Raw genomic sequence first — 22,788 nt, 5'->3', positions numbered from 1 at the left:
GAGGGTTGTGAGGTTTTGGAACTCCTTGCCACAGAGAGGTGTGGTGGCATAGTCCTTGTGTAAATTTAAGGCTAAAATAGGTAGATTCTGGATCAATAGGGGAATCAAGGGTTATGGTGAAAATGCAGTAAAGTGGATGTGAGGAATGTTGGATCAGCCATCACCCTATTGAATGGTGGAACTGCTTGAGTAGCCAAATGGCCTATTACTGTTCCTTATGGTCTTATGGTCTCCCTTGAGTCCAGGAATTGAAAAGAGCAGAACTTTCTCTCTGGTATTCAAGTTTGGTAGAGTAATAGATTTGGGAATAGTTGGGAGTGTACTTTTACTGTGCATTTTGAAATCTTTCAAATTTTGTTATATGTAAATAGTTTGGTTTATTTAATTTTATCTTCATTTTTAAGTAATATCTTGTTTTATTCTTAAATCCACATCAGTTCTTTATGTTTATGTTTCATTGGAAGACCGCTTTATTATATTTTTAAATAGTAACGTATGATCTATTGAGATAGATTTCTGTCTGGAATTGACTTGTCCAGAAATAACATGAGCTTGGGTAATAACAATATTAACATATTCATCATGAGGCATAATCCAATACAAAGTATTACTTAAATGAGAAGAAGTTAGAAAGTACAGACATACAAAGGGACATGGATCTCCCATTAATAAGTCTCTGAAGGTTCAGATAGTTGTATCAGGAAATTAGGAAGGCTAATGGTATGCTCTTAATTTTGAGCCTAGCCTAGCCAGCCTTCTTGTCCGGTCCCACCACAAATCTTGCCATAACTTACATCATTTAAACCCCTATTAGATTCCACCTTGAAATGAGAACAAAGAAAACATTGCATGCTTGAACATTGTTTTTTCATGTTGAAGATAAAGATTACATTTCTACAAATCAATGTATATAAGGTTATCTTCAATTACTTTTGATTATAGGTACTCTGGATATTTTTGTCCTTTTCATTGGAATGGACAGAACTTATTTTTGCAATGAGAAGCATTTCTACTAATTGCTCATTATTGATCATATACCGATGTTTAATATTTTACACTACTTTTCCACTACAGTTTCGTAGAGAAATGAAATAATTAAGCTATATAAACCTATAACCTATTTCCACTACACACCAGAACACAATAATTAGGAACAGGAATAGGCTATTTTGACCTCTGAAGCCTTCCTAGCAATCACTAAAATTGTGGCTGATTTGATCATGGTCTTACTTCCACTTTCCTTCCTGTTCTCTATAACATATACTCCTTTGTCAATCAAAAATATATTTAATTCAGATTTAGATATTTTGAAGGATGAAGAATGTGCCATCATTTATTTCACTTAAACCAGTAGTTGTTACGTTGAAACTAATCTTGTGACTTTAGACTTGAAATACAATCACACGGACATTAATGCAGGGAAGTGGGTCTAGTGGGAAACTTGGTTGGCATGAACGAGTTGGACCGAAGGGTCTGTTTCCATGCTCTGTGTTAATTCTTCTATTAGCATTGTTCTAAATTATTTAAGACTCTACTAATATGTAGCACATAAACTTCCAGAGTGATTGCAGAAAAGTAGAAGTTGGGGTTTCAAATGGTCCAGCAGCAAAATGATTACTATTTCTTCACTTTTATAGAAGGAAGCCTACCAATAAAAGTGAACAATTAAAAATTACACATTTTTCAGAAATAAAGCAAGCTACGCATTGAACACTAATGGATTATTCATTATCAATGTTTAAGGATTCTCTGAACATTTCTTCTATGCTGATACAGGTACACAATCCAAAATCCTTGGGGCCAGTTGCTTTCTGGAATTCAGAATTCAGGATGAAAATCCTTCAATTACTCCAATCATTTTTGAATTTGATACAAGACATATGAAATGAGAAGGTATCTTATGAAGTTGCTAACGTACATTTTGGAATAAATGACATTTTCACAGTGAAATAAAAAGAAAATACCTAACAGCAGATGCACGTGTGAATAGTATGAATGCTGAAATACAATTGATGCCTGCTGATGCTGGGCTATGCGGCCACATCACATCTGAGTGACACAGTTCAAGTTGGTATGGAGTTGGGTCATTTGTTCACACACCAAAATGACGCTCCACACTCCACGAAAAAAATTTTAGACATCAGAGCTTTTTGGATTTCAGAATTTCAGATAAAGGTTGACAATTGTCCAAGGATGTCTTCCATTAATTGTTTTTACTGGACTAATGGGGTAAATGTTAGATTAGATTTCAGGTTCTTAGCCCCTCCACAATGCCCAATTCCAAAGACTACCAAAATTCACTTTGTTTTGATTTCAAACATTGTAATAATTGTGTAGGTTCTGTCACAGGCAGACTCCCCAGTGGCAAGCATACGCTTGAGCAACAATTGGAAACTTAGCCCCTATTCTTTTTCATTAACCATTTATTGTTTTAAATGTATACTTCTTTGACAAAAACAGTCATTGATGCTAATAGTCACGTGTTAATGAGTACGATCGTTCACCTAGAAAATTTTCTGTCACGGGTAATGGGTATCTATGGGTCCTGTATAGATAATGAGTTTGATCCTAGAGCCTCATCTCTGACCACATGTTTGGCAGATGCTTCCAGAAGATACAATTGGTTCTTGACCTTGAGATCATTGGTATTCCTTTCTCTAGATCCTTTTCTGTACTTCCTTTTGCCAATGAGTGTTCTTGAAGAATTGTGTCCCTTCATACAGGAATTTCCTGTATGAAGTTGGTTTCTTGCTATCATGCATTGCTATCTGTGTTACATTTCTTGAGGTAAGCCTTCAGGGGGTCTTTGAAGCACATCCTTAGTCCTCCTTTTCTTTGAGTGCTTTCCTTGTTCTGGGTGAAGCACATTTGCTTTGGCAATCAGAACTCAGGTATCCTAAATACGTGGTCAGCCTAATGGAGTTGGTTTCAGATGATCGTGGCCTCAAAGTTGCCTATTAGCTGCTCCAAGAGTGTTGATGTTCGTACGAAGGTCTTCCCAGCTATTCACAGAACCCATCCAAATAACATTTCATGGTCCTTTAGGTGGCATCTGTACAAAGTCCAGATTCCAGAACCATAAAGAAGAGTCGGAAGGATGACTGCCTCACACATAAGGATCTTGGTATCAGCACAGTTATTGAAGTATCTCATCCAGAGGCGACATGTGCAGATTAGATGCACTTTTGAAACTCCACATCAATGTCAGTCTTAGATGAGAGGCAGATTCCCAGGTGGGGAAAATATTCCACTTTTTGAAGAATTTTTCCATTGATCTTAATGGAAGGATTGACCAGAATTTGCCTCTCCCAGATGTTAACAGTATGCTATTTTTACTCTTGTAATAGTCGTTACTTTCTCTCCTCCTCGATAAAACAGTGAGTAGATGATGCACTACAAGACATATGAAATGTGGAATTATTTTATGAAGTTGCTAACATGAAGTTATATACTTGAGGAATAATTTTACACACTTTGTTGCTGGCATTACAAAATCTCACTGTGTACATGCACTATGCAAAGTTGACATGAAAAGTTGCAACTTCATGTTGGATAAAATGTTTAAATATGAAAATTTGGTGACAAGGCTCTGCTTTAAATAATTCTAATTCCCAGTTAAAAAGAATAAATATCTAAATATGTAATTTAGTCTTCTGCTCGCCCCAGTGAGCACCTCACCTTCAATAATGGGTGTCTGTTTAACTGGCATGGACTTTGTTATCAATATTATTAAAGTAAAATTATTGGAGCTACCTGAGAGTTGTTATTTGGGATGACACTTATATGCACTTGTAGCTTTCAAAATTTTTTGGACTATGCATTTAATTATTGTTGTAGAACAGTTCTTTTTGACAAGCCAGATTGCTTTTCTCTCCATTAGTCACGTCTAATAATATTTTGAGAATGAGAATCCTTCAATTACTCTAATCATTTTCGAATTTGATGAGGAAGATAATCTCATAAGTAGACAAAAAGATTAGAAACTGTGAGACTCTAGCATTGTGTCCTTCTTGTATATGCTGGTGGTTCTGGTATCTCCACTTCACTGTGAGGCAGACATTGAGTAATTATCTATTCCAGGTTGATTTACAGCCAACATCAAGGACTATGTGTAACCTATTATTCTTCTTGCATTGGCATTATGGTTCACTGCAACTGAATATCTCCAGTACTTCGTCAATAATGTCTGCCAGATAATATACAAACTTATGAATAAGAGACAAGAGATGGCTATTCAATCTCTCATGCTTTCTCTACTATTCAATAGAATCATAGGATCAATTAAGTTCAATAAGATCATAAGTCAGGTTACAATGCATGTCTGTGTGGAGCAATTGACTAATACATCATTTGCCTGGGAAACAGCTTCGTAATGGTAATAACAGGATTTATCATTAAACAAGGAATAAATCCTCTAGAACTGAAAGTGATATAACTTCTATCAATCTGGCTGCTGACAATACTACACATGTACAGGATGTTGGCATCATTGGCTAGACCAGCATGTATTGCCCTTTTCTAATTGCCTTAACTAAGGTGCCATTCTTCTGCCTTTATTTTCCTTCTGCCTTCTTGAACGACTGCAGACCGTGTGGGTGTGTGTACACCCATTATGCTGTTAAGGAGGAACAACAGATTGTGCTAATGTTCAGCATTCAGAGAGTTATCATTCTGCTTTCCTCTGTCATCATTTGTAATGGCAATATACTTTAAAGTCCTGCACCTGAAAGAATGAACTCATCCCCACCAGTTGGTCTGTGTTTTCTTTGAATCCGATTCACTTAAACACAGATAGCAATAGGGTACAGTCACCATGTGAATTAGCATAAACGATGTCCTGAGTATTCTAAAGCAGTAATTTGGCTTTTTGGACTGTTTATAATAATATTTTCCTATACAGCTTGTCAAAGAACTCATTATCGGCTGTACATTGCATAAGTCCTCCATCTAAAGAGAAGTAAGCCTGCAACTAGAGAGGTAGAAGCTCTCTGTGATGCAAAGTAACTAAAGAAGAGCATGGACTCAAAATGAAGGGATGTGTAATGTATAATGATTGTAGCTTATAGAATATGAGTTAATTGGGGCTGGTAATCTGGTCTAATCAGGAGCCTTGGCTGACAGGAACGTCTCCCCCTGCACCCAGGCCTGCTTCCACTGTTGCTGCCTAGGCCCCACCTGCACCTGGGACTGTTGCTGCCTGGGCCCCACCTGCAAAAAAAAGGAACACCAGAGGCTCTGTTCACTCTGAGAGCTGGCTTTGAGGGAGCTAGAGCAATGTCAAGGACTCTCCATGTGTAAATAAAGGGTGACTTGGTGACAGCATACTGGCCTCTATGGAGTTATTTCATCATGCAGGCCATAAGATTTGCCCTTCAGTGACACTAATCTATTACTTTATCTAAGCTTTTAATAAGTCGGAACAACTTTGATGGCATTGTATAGGAATATAGTATTTTTTTAATGCAGAGGGTTATGGAAATTTGTTTGCAGGTGAGGGGCAAATTAAGTAATCATAAACACAATTGTGCTGGGAAGTCCAATCCAGCCACTGGCTTCCATGTTTAAAAGGAGAATGTTAGGCTGTTTGAACACAAGGCAACCTGGGGGAAGCTATTGCCTGTTGACATACCCAAGATCACAGTGTACAAGGTAAATTCTAAGATTCAAAAACACCTTCCAACATGAAGGGTCAACTTATAAAATGTGACCAACTGCTGTTGAGGAGTATGGATCAGCAATTTGATTTGGGAAGGAAAAAAACACCGGTAATTCAAATTAATGGATGTGTCATGTTTTATTTAATGATATAATTCCACAAGATTATTTGAACCACAGTCATAATGTTATGACCAATTCTAGCACAGAATGTACAGAAGTTCTAAAACCGGAATCCTTAAGTCCATTGGCATCAAACCATTAAAAAACAATTATACAATATCTTAATTCAGAGAAACAAACTTTTTACAATGAATATTCCCAGCTGATGCACCAGAGTGACCAGGACACCAGTGAAGCCTGAACTCGTGATCAATAATCAGTCAGACAGCAGTCCAGTGGACAGAGTTCCTATTGTTGATTTCACTTGACTATGGGAATGAGATTACCTTGATACCCAGCTTTCCAAAGAGAATCTTCCTCTCTTTATTGTCCCTTGAATGCTGTTGTCCAGGCAATTTGTCCAGGTATCCAGCAGCTGTAAACCTACTGCAATTCCCCTTCCCAGTTTCACAGCCACAAATACAGACATCTGTTTGCCCTCATCATGACTTTGACTCCTTCACACTGCAAGTCACAAATACCAACCTTCTCTCTATTGTCCTGAGGGGGTTAATCTTCATGCCACATTAGCTCCACTCAGTCCATTGATATCAAACAGTCGGTGACTGGAGGTAAAGAGTCTACTTTAAGTTTCAGAGGAAGCCATATCTGAACCAGATATAACTAGTCATTATGCCTGGCCAAAAGTAGATTACATTTTTACATTACATTACGGAAACAGGCCACACAAGTCCACACCGACCTGCCGAAGCGTAACCCACCCATACCCTTACATTTACCCCTTACCTAACACTATGGGCAATTTAGCATGGCCAATTCACCTGACCTGCACATCTTTGGACTGTGGGAAGAAACTGGAGGAAACCCACGCAGACACGGGGAGAACGTGCAAACTCTACACAGTCAGTCGCCTGAGGCGGGAATTGAACCCGGGTCTCTGGCGCTGCGAGGCAGCAGTGCTAACCACTGTGCCATCATGCCGCCCACAATAAGTAGTTGAACTTATTGCTATCATGCAATAAATCTTATCTAAGTACCTCCACTGTAGATACTCTACAGTGGTGTTCCTCTATCACTAATCATTAAATGGGCTCAGAATAAAGCAACGACAAAGCAATCCAAAGGACAATAGTGAACTACATCAAAAAATCTTTATCCAGTAGCACAAACTGGTGTGGGTGTTTTCTTTCTCAACCAATCCTTATTCTATTGGTTTAGGAAAAATAAAAAATGCAGAATATTACCTAAGTAGAGAACAACTGATGAATTCTGAGGTGCAAAGGGATCAAGGTGTTCTAGTGCATGAGCCAGCCTATAATCAGGAAGGCTCATGGAATGTTATCCTTTATTACAGGAGGGATTGTATATAAAAGTAAGGATGATATCCTTCAGTTATATTGGGCACTGTGATGCAATTAACATTAGTCCACAAAAGACCATTGGCATCTCTCCCAGGTGCAAGCAACATTTCATGCTACGGTTGAAAGCTGCACAAGTCTATGATAACTTTCAGATGTAAAAGCAAATTTTCCATCACCCGCCCCATTTTCAAGTAAGTATCAGGACCAATATGTTCCCAATAAGATGTAAAGAAAAGAAACTGTACTTTAGAATTGTGGAGAAATTATGAAGCATACAACATTGTTGTCATTGTCAGTCTTCTAGATGAATGAGACTTGTTTTGTCATTGGTAACACTGTTCATAGCTTGACAACTGGCACAAGAAACTAACTGCTGGGTAATTCTAGACATTTACTCTCAATCCCAGATGACTAGATTTGAAGTCCTGTCAATTAGGCACATCCTAGATGGCCAAGTAATAAAAGGCCATTTAAATGAATGCTCTCGGGTGTCAGTGTTATAAAAATTACAAAAGCAAAATACATACTGGAAATCTGAAATAAAAGCAAGACGTGCAGGACAGGCAGCATCAATGGAGAGAAAATGTTGGAAGAACCTTTTAATAATTCTTTCATAAGATGTGGTGTTGCTAGCAAGAGTGCCATTTGTGGCTCAGCTTTCAGCCAATTTGATACACTTGATGATGTCAAGGAACAGATGGAGGCACAGGTCACTGCAAAGGCTGTGGACCCTGAAATACTTTGAGAGTAGTATTGAAGATGGTGCTACAGAGACTCCTGTACAACTACAATACTGGCATCTGCCCAGAATGGTGGAAAATTTCCCAGGCTTGTCATATATGCAAAAAGCAGGTCAAATCCAAACCGGCCAATTACTCTCCCATCAGTCTACTCTCAATTGTCAGTAAAGTGATGAAAAGTATCACCAACAGTGCTATCACACAGCATCTGCTCAGCAGTAATCTGCACAGCAATAACTTGCCCAAGAATAAAGAAGATCAAAGAACAATACAACACAGAAACAGGCCCTTTGGTCCTCCAAGTCCATGCCAATAAATTTGGTTGTTTCATATTAAAACTGTCTTCGCTTTCAGCATCCATCTCCCTCTATTCCCTTCTATTCATGTATGTATCCAGGGCTTCTTGAATGCTGCTACTGTGATTGCTTCCACCACCTCGTCTGGCAGCACATTCCTTGCACTCACCACCCACTGCATGAAATACCTGCTTCTCCTACCTTTTTTAAACTTCACCCCTCCTTGCACCTTGAACCTGTGCCCCCAAGTAATTGAGCCCTCCAGCGGAGTAAAAGCTTCATACTTTCCACTCTATCCATGCTATTCACAATCTTATAAACTTCTATCAGGTCGCCCCTCAACCTCCTGTGAGCAAGTGAAAAACAAATCCAGTCTATCCAACCTTTTTTCACAGCTAAAATCCCCTATACAAGGCAATATCCTGGTAAACTTTTTCGGTATCTGGATCAGTGGTGCTGGAAGAGCACAGCAATTCAGGCAGCATCCGAGGACAGGCAAAATCGACATTTCGGGCAAAAGCCCTTCATCAAGAATAAAGGCAGAGAGCCTGAAGCGTGGAGAGATAAGCTAGAGGAGGGGGGGGGTGGGGATAGAGTAGCATAGAGTACAATAGGTCAGTGGGGGAGGAGATGAAGGTGATAGGTCAGGGTGGAGTGGATAGGTGGAAAAGGAGCTGGGCAGGTCGGACAAGTCAAGGGGACAGTGTTGCAAATGTAGCTGTAGTAGCGGGTTTGTTTCAGGACATGGTTGAAGAGCTTCAGGGCAGAGGAAATGACCTGGGAGTTGCAGTGGGAGAGAGACTCCCTGAGATTCTTGTAGAGAAGGAAAACTTCTTCAAGGCAGGCATCCTTGCAAGAGGATTCGCAGTAGGGTTAAAATCAACGAGGTAAAAACAATGACTGCAGATGCTGGAAACCAGAAACTTTTTCGGTACCCTCTCCAAAACATCCACATTCTTCTGGTACTGTGGTGACCAGAACCATACATAATATTCTAAGTGTGGCCTAACTGAAGTTCGATAAAGCTGTAGCAAAATTGCCTATCATTATATTCAATGCCCCTTCCAATGAAGGCAAGCATGTCAGAAGCCTTTTTTTAACTACCTTATCTACCTGCAGTGCCATTTTCAGTGATCTGTGAACTTGCACACCCAGATCTCTCTGCATATTAATACTCCACTTTGGGTTCCACCAGGGCCATTTAGCTCTTGATTTCATTACAGCTTTGGTTCAAATATCTAAAGAACTGAATCCTAAAGATGAGATCAGAGTAACTGCTCTTGAAATTAAGATTGTATTTGACTGACTGTGTTATAAAGGAACCCTAACAAAACTGGAATCAATCTAAAGCTGGGGAAAACTCTCCACTGGTTGAAGTCATATCTGGTTCATAGGTAGTGGTCATTGGGAGTCAGTCTTCTAAGCTCTAGGATATCTCTGAAGGAGTTCCTTAGGGCAGAGTCCTAGACCTAACCACCTTCAGTTGTTTCATCTCCTTCTTGCCTCCATTACCTTCTTCCATCCTAAGATTAGTAGTGAGATGTTTATGGATAATTGTACTATGTTCTGCACCATTCACAACTCTTCAGCAGTCCATGTTCCAAATGTAATAAGACCTGGACAATATCCAAAGTTGGGTTGACAAGTTAGAAGTGACTTCTGTGCCACACAAGTGTCAGACAAGCTATCTCCAACCATCGCCCTTGACATTCACTGACATTATCACAACTGTGAACCTCCACTATCAACATTCCAGGGCTTACCACTGACCAGAAACTGAACTGGTCTAGCCATATAAATACTGTGGCTGCAAGTAACACACCTCCTGATTTTTGAAAGCCCATCCAACATCTGCAAGGCGCAGGTCAGGGTGTGATGGAATACTCCCCACTTGTCTGGATGAGTGCAGCTCCAACAACCCACCAAAGGACTGACACCAACCAGGACAAAGCTAACTGCTTGATGGTAACACAGCCACAAATATCCATGCACTCCACCACAGATGTTCAGAAACAGCAATGTTTATTGTCTGTAGATATCATCAAACTTCCTTTCACAACACCTTCTATCCCAATGACCACCAACATCGAGACATACAAACGTAGCAGATACATGGGTACACCACAACATACAAGTTCCCCTCCAAGTTATTCACCATCCTGATTTGGAAATATATTGCCATTCCTTCACTGTCGCTAGGTCAAAATCCTGGAATTCCCTCACCAGCAGCATTGTGGATCAACCCACTGAAAATACATTGCAGCAACTCAAAAAGGCAGCTCACCACCATCTTTTCAAGGGCATCTAGGAAAGGTCAAAAAATATTGGCCCTCTCAGTGAAGCCTTCATCCCATGAATGAGTGAAAAACGTTAGAGTATGCCAAAACATCCAAGACCTTTATTTACTTTGACATTTTACTCATGATATTTTCCTATTCTGTGGTTGTTAACTAAGTTAATGGACCCAATCATATTGCAGAAATATGATCTCTTATAGCTCCCATATGTCCTTCTGTGCTGAAAGTGCATTATTGAGATCCAAGATTTACAATAGTAGCCCTCCTGAAAAGGAACAAATCTACTATCAGTTTGCTAATCTGTAGCATAATTGCACAACCATTACAACTCAAAGACAAAATAGAGATTAATTTTTGACCCATCTCGAGTTTGGGGTCATTATGAATTTGCCAAGTAATGCATTAGCAGTGGCAGAAACTAATGGCATTCTGCCACAAAATATGATTGGTTAGTCTTACCACAATGCAAGGTCAGAGAAAGGCAGAGACTGGAAGCTTGATGCAGTATTATGTGAAGAGATTCCCTAGCAAGGAGATACTTTATTCAGTTTGCTGGAATGCATTACACAGAACAATTCACATTTGAAAGTTATTTGTTTTAACCAATATTTTAAATCAATGATTAATTTGATTCATATGTATATATACATAATACATATTACAGTTGGAATGCCTTCACTAATTTGCATTGTTCATTGACCCTTTGACCCTTGTTGATTTTAGAAGATAATATTTGTCTCTTACCAGCTCTCAACTCAAACCCACTGCATTATTGGAGCTCAAACATGCTACTAACTCTCCATTCAAAAGGTCGGCACAAACATCAAGGGCCGAAGGGCCTGTACTGTGCTGTTCTATGTTCTATGTTCTATGCTTTTAATCCCATTACAAATATTGAATATAATCTTGTCTTCAGGCATAAGCTCTGACCACACAATAATTATATTCCATGACAAGGAACCACATGGACATTCTTTCAGATCAAACTTGCTGACAATCCTGGACTCAACCTTGCTACAGTCCCTGAACTCAGTCCCACTGTTATGATTGGAGTCGTTCCCAGTGAAAACGTTCAGTTTAATCTTTCACAATTGATCGCAAGGTAAATGATGGATAGCTCGGAAGTTGAACTGAAGCAGAAAATTGCTATTTTAATACAGTAAAGCATTTTGAAGCGGAAGATTAATACCTAGTAATATGTCGATGAGTTGCATGGAATAAACGATGTGGAAGGAGGCCATTTTGCCAATTGTGAGCATGCCAGCAATTTGCTGAGCCATCAACTAATCCCATTTTCCATTTTTTTTACCTATGACTCTATTCAAAAAAAGTTTTTTTCAAGTATTTATCCACTACTATTGAATCTGCTTCCAACATCTTGATATTCAGTACATTCCAGACCTTAACAAGTTACTGAGGAAATAAAGGGTTCCCCTATGTTGTCTCCAGTCTTTTGCCAATCACCTTATGTTCTATTGACACTCATTTTGTAGGTATGACCATCACTGGCAGGGCCAGCATTGATTATCCATCCCTGATGACCCTTGAAAAGATGTTGGTGATTTGCCATTCTGAACCGCTGCAGTCTATGTTTTGCATGTACTCTCATCCGACTGAATTTTACCAAATATCAGCTCAGTATTCATTATGAGGAGTTTCTTACAGGGTTTCTCTCTGTGAGCTCTAGCAAGATACTGCACGTAATTCTCCACTGCTCACCTCGGTGTGCTCACCACAGCTCCATCCTTCCACCCTTCCACTATATTGAATTGAAGTGAAATTAGATTAATTATCATGTGCACTCAAATGAAGGCAGTGAAACGTTTGCAATGTTGCCACGTATGGGGCCATCTTGGTACAAGATATCTAGGAACAGCTATTTAAGTTTTGGCACGGAATTGAAAGAAGAATAAATAAAAGTCCAGCATAAGTTTAAAAAATTTAAAGCATACTTCAATTATCGTCCTTTTCAACCCAGTACATGCCAGCATCTAGCCTCGAGACCCCACCAGGCCATGTCTCCAGACCATGCAGGCTTCAAAATTCAAGGCCTCATCTCCAGTCCGTAAGGCCCTTACCTTCCTGTGGCAGATCCCAGCGCAGGACTCACTTTCTATCCTGGCATCCGGTCCAGAACTCACCTCCCATGCTGGCCTGTTCTGGGACTGGCCTCCAGGACCTGCTTCTCACGCTGGCCTGCTCTGGCACTCACCTCTGGGACTCACCTCCCATGTTGGCCTGGTTTGGTACTCACTTGCGCCAGCCTCCGGTCTGGGAGTCACCTCTTCCATTCCCCTCCAAGAAAATTTAAGAAGTTAAAAATTTGAAAGAAAACCCTCCAGAAAACAGAAAAAAAATGGGATAAAGAATGGGTGGAGCAGAGGCGTTCCAGCTGGAGTGTCCCATTCTGACACCATCTTGCCAGGCACTCACCACTGATGGAAATATTGGGCGCTGTCACAACCTTCCTGGATATTCCCCACTGGGTGCCATATTTAAAGGTCAAGTGTGCACCAGGTCAATTTCTGCCAACTACCTCACTGTAACAAAGTGGACAGGAAACACATGAGGAACACACCAGAGGACACAGCTTAAAAATACGGGGTAGACCATTTAGGACAGAGATGAGGAGAAACTTCTTCACCCAGAGAGTGGTGGCTGTGTGGAATGCTCTGCCCCAGAGGGTAGTGGAGGCCCAATCTCTGGATTCATTTAAGAAAGAGTTGGATAGAGCTCTCAAGGATAGTGGAATCAAGGGTTATGGAGATAAGGCAGGAACGGGATACTGATTGGGGATGATCAGCCATGATCATAATGAATGGTGGTGCAGGCTCGAAGGGCAGAATGGCCTACTCCTGCACCTATTGTCTATTATCTATTGTCTACTGTGGACGTCACCTCCTTAATAACAGAATCTAACATTCATAAATCTTTTGACACTTTGCATCATTACTCAAATGTTGTAACTCCAGGTAGAAGAATCAAGCCATTCAGGGTAACCATCCTTCATGTTTGGATTCCCTTTGAAGGAGTGTTACTTGTTCCTTGGCTGATCACTGCTCTCAAACAGGAGAAGCTGCCTGCGTTTGTGCTAAAAGACAAGGCAAACAGGTAAAATGAGCCTTGAGATGCAGCTTACTTCAATCTGTGAGATGGGTATCTGTCCCTGACAACAGCATTACTGGTCAAGATGAAGGCCTGTAGGGAAAGGAGTGAGTTAGACCTGCCAGGTACCTGCTCTGACTTTCATGTCTGGAATTGTTGCTGTCTAGTTTCAGCCTGCTGCCTTGGAGAAGAGGAGTTGCATATTAATGAGGCAAGGATAGATAATTATGGGATGCTAATGCTGCATAAGGGCCTCTCATTGCTCACTAGTGAGATTCTCAACTTGTTACTCAATCCTTGAGTGCAAAATTCCATGTTTTTTTTCCTCAAAGTTCAGAACATCATTTTTCCAATCTTCCTTTTTTTACCCCAACTACCTGCTGTTGCTCCCATTGTTCAGGACTGTGAAAGATCAGCCCAGGTTGTTAGGATTCCTACAAAGCAACGATGAAGGAACATTTATAAGGTATATTTCTAAGTCGAAGTGATGATTGCCCTTTGGGGGCACCAAAGGATGATGTTCCCAAGTATCTGTTGCCTTTGCCCTATTCTGTGGTTGAGGACATGTGTTTGAGAGGTGGGGTTGAAGAACTCTGGTACAGTGGTGCACTGTGTCCTGTTTATAGTACATAATGTTGAGTTGTGGAAGGGTTGTATGTTTAAGATGATGGGATGAAGTGCCAAGCATGAAGCATGCTTTCTCTTCAATATTATCCTAAATTCTCTCTTAGGGTGTGAATTTTATTGGCTGGGCCAGAATTTATTGCCTATCATTAGTTGCCTTTGAGAAAGTGGTAGTGAGCTGCTTAATAGCTGTACTGAAGCAACAGTGATACAATTCCAAATCAGGATGGTGAATGGCTTGGAGGGGAATTGAACGTGTTGGCATTTCCATGTATTGTTGCTATTGTTCATCTAGATGATCGTGATTGTGGGTTTGGAAGGTGCTGTCTATGGAGCCTTACTAAATTACATCTTGTACATGGTACATTCTGAGCATTAGTAAAAGACCAGAATATCAGATACTTCTCTTGATATTTAGAGAATTACAGGATAAGGAGACAAGGCAAGAGCATGGAGGTGAGGTGGAAGATTAGTCATCATATTGTATGGTGTCACAGGCATGAGGAGCTGTATGTCTAATCTGGCTCCTATTTCTTATATTCTTTTGTTATTGCCCTAACTATCCTAAGTGTCACCACTTTCAAATTAGATTACATTACAGTGTGGAAACAGGCCCTTCGGCTCAACATGTCCACACCGACCCGCCGAAGCGCAACCCAAGGCATGAGGAGCTGTATGTCTAATCTGGCTCCTATTTCTTATATTCTTTTGTTACTCCCCTAACTATTCTAAGTGTCACCATTTTCAAATGTTTCATCAATGATATTCCTTCCATCACATGGTCTGAAGTGGTGATTTTTGTGAATGATTGCATGAAGTTCTCAAATAATAAAACAACCCACATCCATGTTAAACATGATCTGGATAACATCCGGGCTCCTTCTGATAAGTAGCAAATAATATTCACACTACACAGCCATGTTATGACCATCTCAAATAAGAAGGAATTCATATCCCCTTAATATTTGATAGTAATACTTCCACTCAATCCTCCACTATTAAAGTAGTGAGGATTACCATTGATCAGGAGCTGAACAAGAGCAGTGGTAGAAACATTGCTGACATGATTGAAATTCGCTTTCAATTTGAAGGACATGGGTATGAGTCTAATGTTTTAAACTTAGGTAAAGGAACTTACAAAGGTATGAAAACAGAGCTATCTAAAGTTAACTGACAACTCAGTGAAACGTAGGCCAGTAGAGATGTAGTGGTGGACAATTGAAGAAATATTTGAAAACACTTAGCACCACATTCCAATGAGGAAGAAAGACTTTAGATTCTTGGCTAATTAAGGAAGCTAAAGCAAATTTCAAATTGAAAACAAGTGCACATCTGAGTAAAGATCAGTGCTAGGTCAATAAATTGAACAGAATATATGAAAAAAATGGAAAAAAGGAAAAAATAGAGTATGAGAGAAAGCTAGGTATAAATGTAATAACAATGTGAGCTTGATAGGTATATTATATGGAAATGGGTAATAAAAATGAAGGTTGGTACACTAATCAGTGAGCCTTGGCAATTAATATTAGGAAATGGGGGCAGGTCTGTCTCCACTATAGAAGACATGAATAACTTCCAGAAACACTTACAAATCAAGGAGGGTGGAAATTAAAGCAATTGCAATTACTAGAAAAAGGTGTGAATTATACTGTAAATGGCAGAACCATTGGGAACATTAACATACAGATGGATCTGGGCGTGCAGGTCTTCAGTTCCCTAAAAGTGGAAACACAGGTGGCCAAGATGATTACAAAGGCATATGGCATGCTTGCCTTCATTGACCGGGGCATGGAGTACAAGAGTTGGCAAACCGTGTTGCAGCTATATAAAATTCTTGATAGGCTGCATTTGGAGTAATGTGTGCAGTTTTGGTCACCACAGTACCAGAAGGATGTGTAAGCTTTAGAGAACGTGCAGAGAACTTTCACCAGAATGTTGCCTGGTCTTGAGGGCATTTGCTATGAGGAAAAGTTAAAACAACTAGGATTGTTTTCACTGGAAAGACGGCAACTGAGAGGAGACCTGATAGACGTCTACAAAATTAGGAGAAGCATAGATAGTTAGAGACATTTTCCCAGGGTTGAAGTTTCATTTACAAGGAGGCACATGATTAGATTTCCTACAGTGTGGAAACAGGCCCTTTGGCCTAACAAGTCTACACCGACCCTCCGAAGAGTAACCCACCCAGACCCATTTCCCTCTGACTAAAGCACCTAACACTATGGGCAATTAAGAATGGCCAATTCATCTGAGCAGCACATCTTTGGACTGTGGGAGGAAACCGGAGCACCCAGAGGAAACCCATGCAGACACAGGGAGAATGTGCAAACTCCACACAGACAGTCACACAGACTAAAATCGAACCTGGGTCCCTGGTGCTGTGAGGCAGCAGTGCTAACCACTGAGCTACCGTGCTCAAAGTCAGAGGAGAAAGTTTAAGGGAGATGTGCAAGGGAGATTTTTCACACAGACAGTAGCAGGAGCCTGGAATGCACTGCTAGAAGAGATGGTGGAAGCAGGCATGTTAGCTACATTTAAGAGGCGTCTGAATGGTTACATGAATAGGGAGGGAATAGAGGGATATGGACTGAGTCAGGGCAGAAGGTTTGTTTTTTAGTTTAGTAAGGGCATGATGATTGGCACAGGCTTGGAGGGCCGAAGGGCCTGTTCCTTTGCTGTACTTCTCTTTTGTTCTGTGTTCTTTGTTACTGGGAAAATGATTAGAATTTAAGGCCTTATTGAGAGAATGGCAGGATTTAGAAACTCAACATTTTAGGGTTTAGATGTTTCAGGTGAGAGAGAAACGGATGTGGGGGAGTTGGATTAATGATTAAGGAGAATATCACTGTTGCACGAGAAGAGGATGTGCAACTTCTCCTCCAAGCCACTCACCATCGTGACTTTGAAATATGTTGCAGTTTCTTCTGTGTCACTGGGGCAAAATCCTGGAGCACCCTCCCTAACAGCATTGTGTTCTACCTGCAGCAAGTGGCCATTCAATAAGCTCACCACCACTTTTCAAGGTTAACTAGAGATGACCCAGTTAGAGATGTCCACATGTCATGAGTGAATTAAAAGAAAACTTAGATTTCAATAAGGCATTCAATTAACAACTAAATGAAAGGTTACAACTCAAAATAAGTTCTCATGATGTAGCATGTAATATATTGCCCCAGATAGAGGATTGCTTGCAACAGGAAACAGACAATAAGAATAAAAGGTTCGTTGTAGGCTTGTCATGCTATAACTAGTAGAATGTCACAGGGATCAGAGCTTATCTCTCTATTTATAATCTATATTAATGACATGATATGGGAAGCAGATCGACAGTACCTATATTTGTTGATATACCAAGATAAGGAAGAAGGTAAATTGTCAAGATGAAGGAAAGGCAACAAAGGGATATAGGTAAGTCAAGTGGGCAGCAAAAAATAAATTGGTTGATGAAATATGTTGGGAAATTTGAAATTGTCCAATTTGGCAAGAGGAATAAAAGGTGGTATCTTATAAATAGAGAGAAATTGCTAAACCTTGTGGTACAGAGAGATTGATGTATCCTGGTATATGAATCACAATGGTTCCTATGCAAATACATCAAATGAGAAGGAAGGCAAATGAAATGTTATTGATTACGAGAGGAATAAAGTTTAATATTAGAGAAATTTTGTTGCAGTTGTACATGTCATTGGTGAGGCACCTCTGAATTACTGTGCAGTTTTGTTCTACTGATTTAAGAAGTGGTATTATAGCACTAAAAGCAGCTTAGAAAAGATTCACATGATCAATTCTTGGATAAGGGGGTTATTGTATGATTAGACAGGTTACACCTGTATCCAATAGACTTTAGAAAAGTGGGACGTGATCTTATTTTGACAGGGTGGACCCTGAGACGGTATTTCACTTTGTGTCAGAGACTGTAACTTAGGGAGCATTAAATAAGGGGTCTCTCATTTAAGAGAGTAGGAGATTTTTTTTTTCTCCAGAGGTCTATTAGTCTGTTAGATTCTCTTCCCCAGAGAGCAACAGAGGTTGGGTAATTAAATATTTTCTGTTCAGATGTTATTTAGATTCATGATTAACAATGGAGTCAAAAGGTATAGGGTGTGTGTTTGAGGGATCTCATGACTTGCTTTTAATTTGTTTGTTTGCATGGATTATGTGTGTAAAATGTAACAGTGCAAAATTTACAGTGGCGGAGTAGAGAGAGATGCTTTTGGAATTTTGAAGATGTTAAAATAAGTGTTTTGATTGAAAGAAGGAACTGGCTACTCATTACCAGCAGAAAGGGGACAGAACTGTGCCTTGTACATTGCCTCAAATCTTTCATCTATTAGCAGATTAACAAATCGCAACTGTACCGAGGGAGACTCATCCAGTGAGACTATGGGGAAATTCAGGAATAGGAAAGATGCAATCACTACAATGGTGTTATTACAGGCCTGAAAATGTGTTGCTGGAAAAGCGCAGCAGGTCAGGCAGCATCCAAGGAGCAGGAGAATCAACGTTTCGGGCATGAGCCCTTCTTCAGGAATGAGGAATGACTTTCCCTCATTCCTGAAGAAGGGCTCATGCCTGAAACATCGATTCTCCTGCTCCTTGGATGCTGCCTGACCTGCTGCGCTTTTCCAGCAACACATTTTCAGCTCTGATCTCCAGCATCTGCAGTCCTCACTTTCTCCTTATTACAGGCCTCCCAATGGCCAGCAGGAGATAGAGAAATAGGTATATGGACAATTTTGGAAAAATTGTGAAAACAAGGCTGTTGTTTTGGTGGGTAATTTTAACTTCCTGTATATTACCTGGGACTCCATTAGCACAAGGGCTTAGAAGAGCAGGTAATTAGTTAGATGTATCCAAGAGGGTTTCTTGAAGAAGCCATACTAAACTTAAAGTGAGCATGACCAATGATTGAAGTTTCAGTGGGGGTACATTTCTGGGGACGATAATTCTGTAAATTTTAAGTTACTTATGGATAAGAGGCCTCAGGGAAGGTACAAAATTGAGGGAAGGATAACTATGACAATATTAGGCAGGAACTGGGCAATGTAGATTGGGGCACCAATTTTAGGGTAAATCCACATCTGTCATGTGGGAATCTTTCCTGGACCAGTTGATTCGAGTTTAGGACCAGCATGTGCCTATGAAAGTGAAGGATAAGGAAGGCAAGATTCAAGAACATTTGATGACTAGAGTTGGTAAGGTGGATACAGAACTAGCTTGTTCACAGAGAGCAGCAGTGGAAGGGTGTTTTCCTGACACAATGGTGTTCTGCAGGAATCAATGCTGAGACCCCTGCTGTTTATAACATATACAAGTGATTTGGAGGAGAATGTAAGTAGTCTGATTAGTAAGATTATGGACAACACAAAGATTAAGGGAGCTGTGGTGAGTGAGTAAGATTGCCAGAGGATACTGCAAGTTTTTGATTGGCTGGAGACTTAGACAGATAAATGGCAGATGGAACTTAATCTAGGCAAATACAAGGTGATGTATTTTGGAAGATCTAATGCAGGAGGGAAATATACAGTCAATGAACGAACCCTTAAAATCATAACAAACAGAAAGATCTAGGTATACAGATCCACAGTTCCCTGAAAGTGGCAGCACAAGTGAAACAGGTTATCAAGAAGGCATATGGTATGCATGCCTCCACTAGCATAGATTATAAAAATTAGCAAGTCATGTTGCAGCTGTAGCGAACTTTAGTCGAGAATGTGATGCTGGAAAAGCACAACAGGTCAGGGCGCATCCGAGGAACAGGAAAATCAACCTTTCAGGCATAAGTCCTTCATCAGAAATAGTCAGATCACATTTGGAATATTGCCCACAGTTCTGGTTACCATTCTACCAGAAAGATGTGGAGGCTTTGGAGAGGGTATTTGATACAAGAAGAGATTTGACAATCTCGGTTTGTTTTGACTTCCTGATGAAGTCCTGCCCGAAACGTTGATTTTCCTGCTCCTCAGAAGCTGCCTGACCTGCTGTGCTTTTCCAGTACCACTCTAATCTTGACTCTAATCTCCAGCATTTGCAGTCCTCACTTTCGCTTAGTTTGTTTTCAGTTGAATGTTGGAGACTGAGGGGCGACCTGATAGAGGTTTACAAACTTATGAGAGTCATGGCCAGAATGGATAGTCGGAGTCTTTTTCTCAGGGTTCAAATGCCAATTACCAGGAGACATAGGTTTAGGTAAAAGGAGGAAAGTTTAAAGTAGATGTGAGAGGTAGATTTTACAGACAGCTTGGTAAGTGCCTGGAATGTGCTGTCAGATGTGGTGGTGGAGTCTGATACAATAACAATATTTAAGAGGCATCCTGACAGATACATGGATAGACAGGGAATAGAGAGATATGGACCATATGGCAGCCAAAGGCTTTTAGTTTAGAAAGGTGTAATGTGTTGGTGTAGTCCTGTTGAGCCAAAGGACCTGCACTTGTGCTGTACTGTTCTTTTCATCATTTTCTGGTTTGTTATTTTACATTTGTTTTATTATCGTAAAACTCTGATTGCAGAAATGTAATTCTAGTTAAGATGAATTTTGGCCTAAATTAATCAGACATTTTGGGTTTATTCCCTTGCACAAATGTACATTACATTTATGACTAGTATATTTTATATAGTGCACATAAGTTTTAATAAATTAAGCTTGGTCAAAATATATTGCCTATCTTCTTCAGTCTTTGAGGTAACAAAGATAAAATAGCAGATGATTGATGATTTACATTTGTGTAATCTTAGCGATCACTAGGTCTGATCATGTTATTTGAATAACTCTTAAATAGGGGTTGTAGAGTCAAAGTTAAGATTTTATCAAACAGCTCCTAACTTTGAAAACTGAATCAATATTTGTAAATACATACAGCCACAATCACCACACAGAAACCATTAAAATAATATGCAAAAATAGGTAAAATTATCTCCCATGCAGCTGAATAAGGAGGAGGTATTCATTTCAATCATCTTCTACTTACAAAATACCTTGCAATTCCTCAAGACTTATTTCACTTTTATTCTTTATTTGGAGCTGAAGATGACTTGTGGACTTTCTGAACAGCTTGTGATAAAAGGAAAAGAACAAATCAAATAAATTTTTCTTTGATTGTGAAGCCAGGCATGGCAGTTAATCAAGACTGATTATTGATCAAAAGGGTTCCTCCAGGCTCAGCAATCCTAAGAGAAGCGCTGTGTTTAAACAAATAGCAGATGTTGTCTATTGGAAGGTCCATACCAGGGAATTTGTTCCGGCAAGTCTGAAAGGGATCATATGTTCCCACAGATGGCAGGTGTTGAATGGGAGTTGAAGCCTCAGGAAAAGATGTTTAGTCTATCAAGGCACTGGATTTTTTTTTATGGTGTTTCCTTTTGAGGATGAACTTGACTGCTGACAAAGCTCCCTGCCTAATTTCCCACAAGAGCTTTTGGAAGCTCAGAGAGAAAACTGAGAGAGAATTATTACTGGATTTACCTGAATAAACTAAGAAGGTAAACTGAAAAGGATTCTTAGGGACAGGATTCACTTGCATTTGGAAAAGAATGGACTGATTAGGGATAGTCAGCACTTGTTTGTGTGGTGGAGGTGTTGTCTCACAAATGTGATTGAGTTGTTTGAGAAAGTGACAAAGGTGACTGGTCAAGGTAGGGTATTGGATGTTGTCTATATGGACTTCACTAAAGCATTTGACAAGATCCCTCATGGTACCTGGTCCAGAAGATTAAGTCACAAGGAACCTATGGCCAATTGTTAAGTTGGATGCAAAATTGGCTAGTTCATAGGGAAGTTATGGAAAGATGTTTGTCTGATTGGAGGTCTGTGACCAGTAATATTCCACAAGGATGAATGCTGGGACCTCTGTTGTTTGTAATATATATCGATGAATTAAAAAATGTCGGGTGGTCTGAGTAGTAAATTTTCAGATGACATGAAAGTTGGTGGAGTTGTAGGTAGTGAGGAAGGTTGTAAAAGCATATACCAGGATACAGATTTTTTTACACAAAAGGTGGTAGGTGCCTGGAACCCGGTGCCAGTGGTGGTGGTAGAGCAGACAGAATAACAACATTGAATAGGCATTTAGACAGACATATGAACAGATGTGGATTAGTGGTGCTGGAAGGGCACAGCAGTTCAGGCAGCATCCAAGGAGCTTCGAAATCGATGTTTCAGGCAAAAGCCCTTCATCAGGAATAAAGGCAGTGAGTCTGAAGCGTGGAGAGATAAGCTAGAGGAGGGTGGGGGTGGGGAGAAAGTAGCATAGAGTACAATGGGTGAGTAGGGGAGGGGATGAAGGTGATAGGTCAGGGAGGAGAGGGTGGAGTGGATAGGTGGAAAAGGAGATAGGCAGGTAGGACAAGTCCGGACAAGTCATGGGGACAGTGCTGAGCTGGAAGTTTGGAACTAGGGTGAGGTGGGGGAAGGGGAAATGAGGAAACTGTTGAAGTCCACATTGATGCCCTGGGGTTGAAGTGTCCCGAGGCGGAAGATGAGGCGTTCTTCCTCCAGGCATCTGGTGGTGAGGGAACGGCGGTGAAGGAGGCCCAGGACCTCCATATCCTCGGCAGAGTGGGAGGGGGAGTTCAAATGTTGAGCCAC

This window comes from Chiloscyllium plagiosum, chromosome 1 (genome assembly GCF_004010195.1).
Source record: "Chiloscyllium plagiosum isolate BGI_BamShark_2017 chromosome 1, ASM401019v2, whole genome shotgun sequence".
Taxonomy (NCBI): Eukaryota; Metazoa; Chordata; class Chondrichthyes; order Orectolobiformes; family Hemiscylliidae; genus Chiloscyllium; species Chiloscyllium plagiosum.
The sequence above is the reverse complement of the archived record's forward strand: the minus strand, read 5'-3'. Positions refer to the sequence as shown.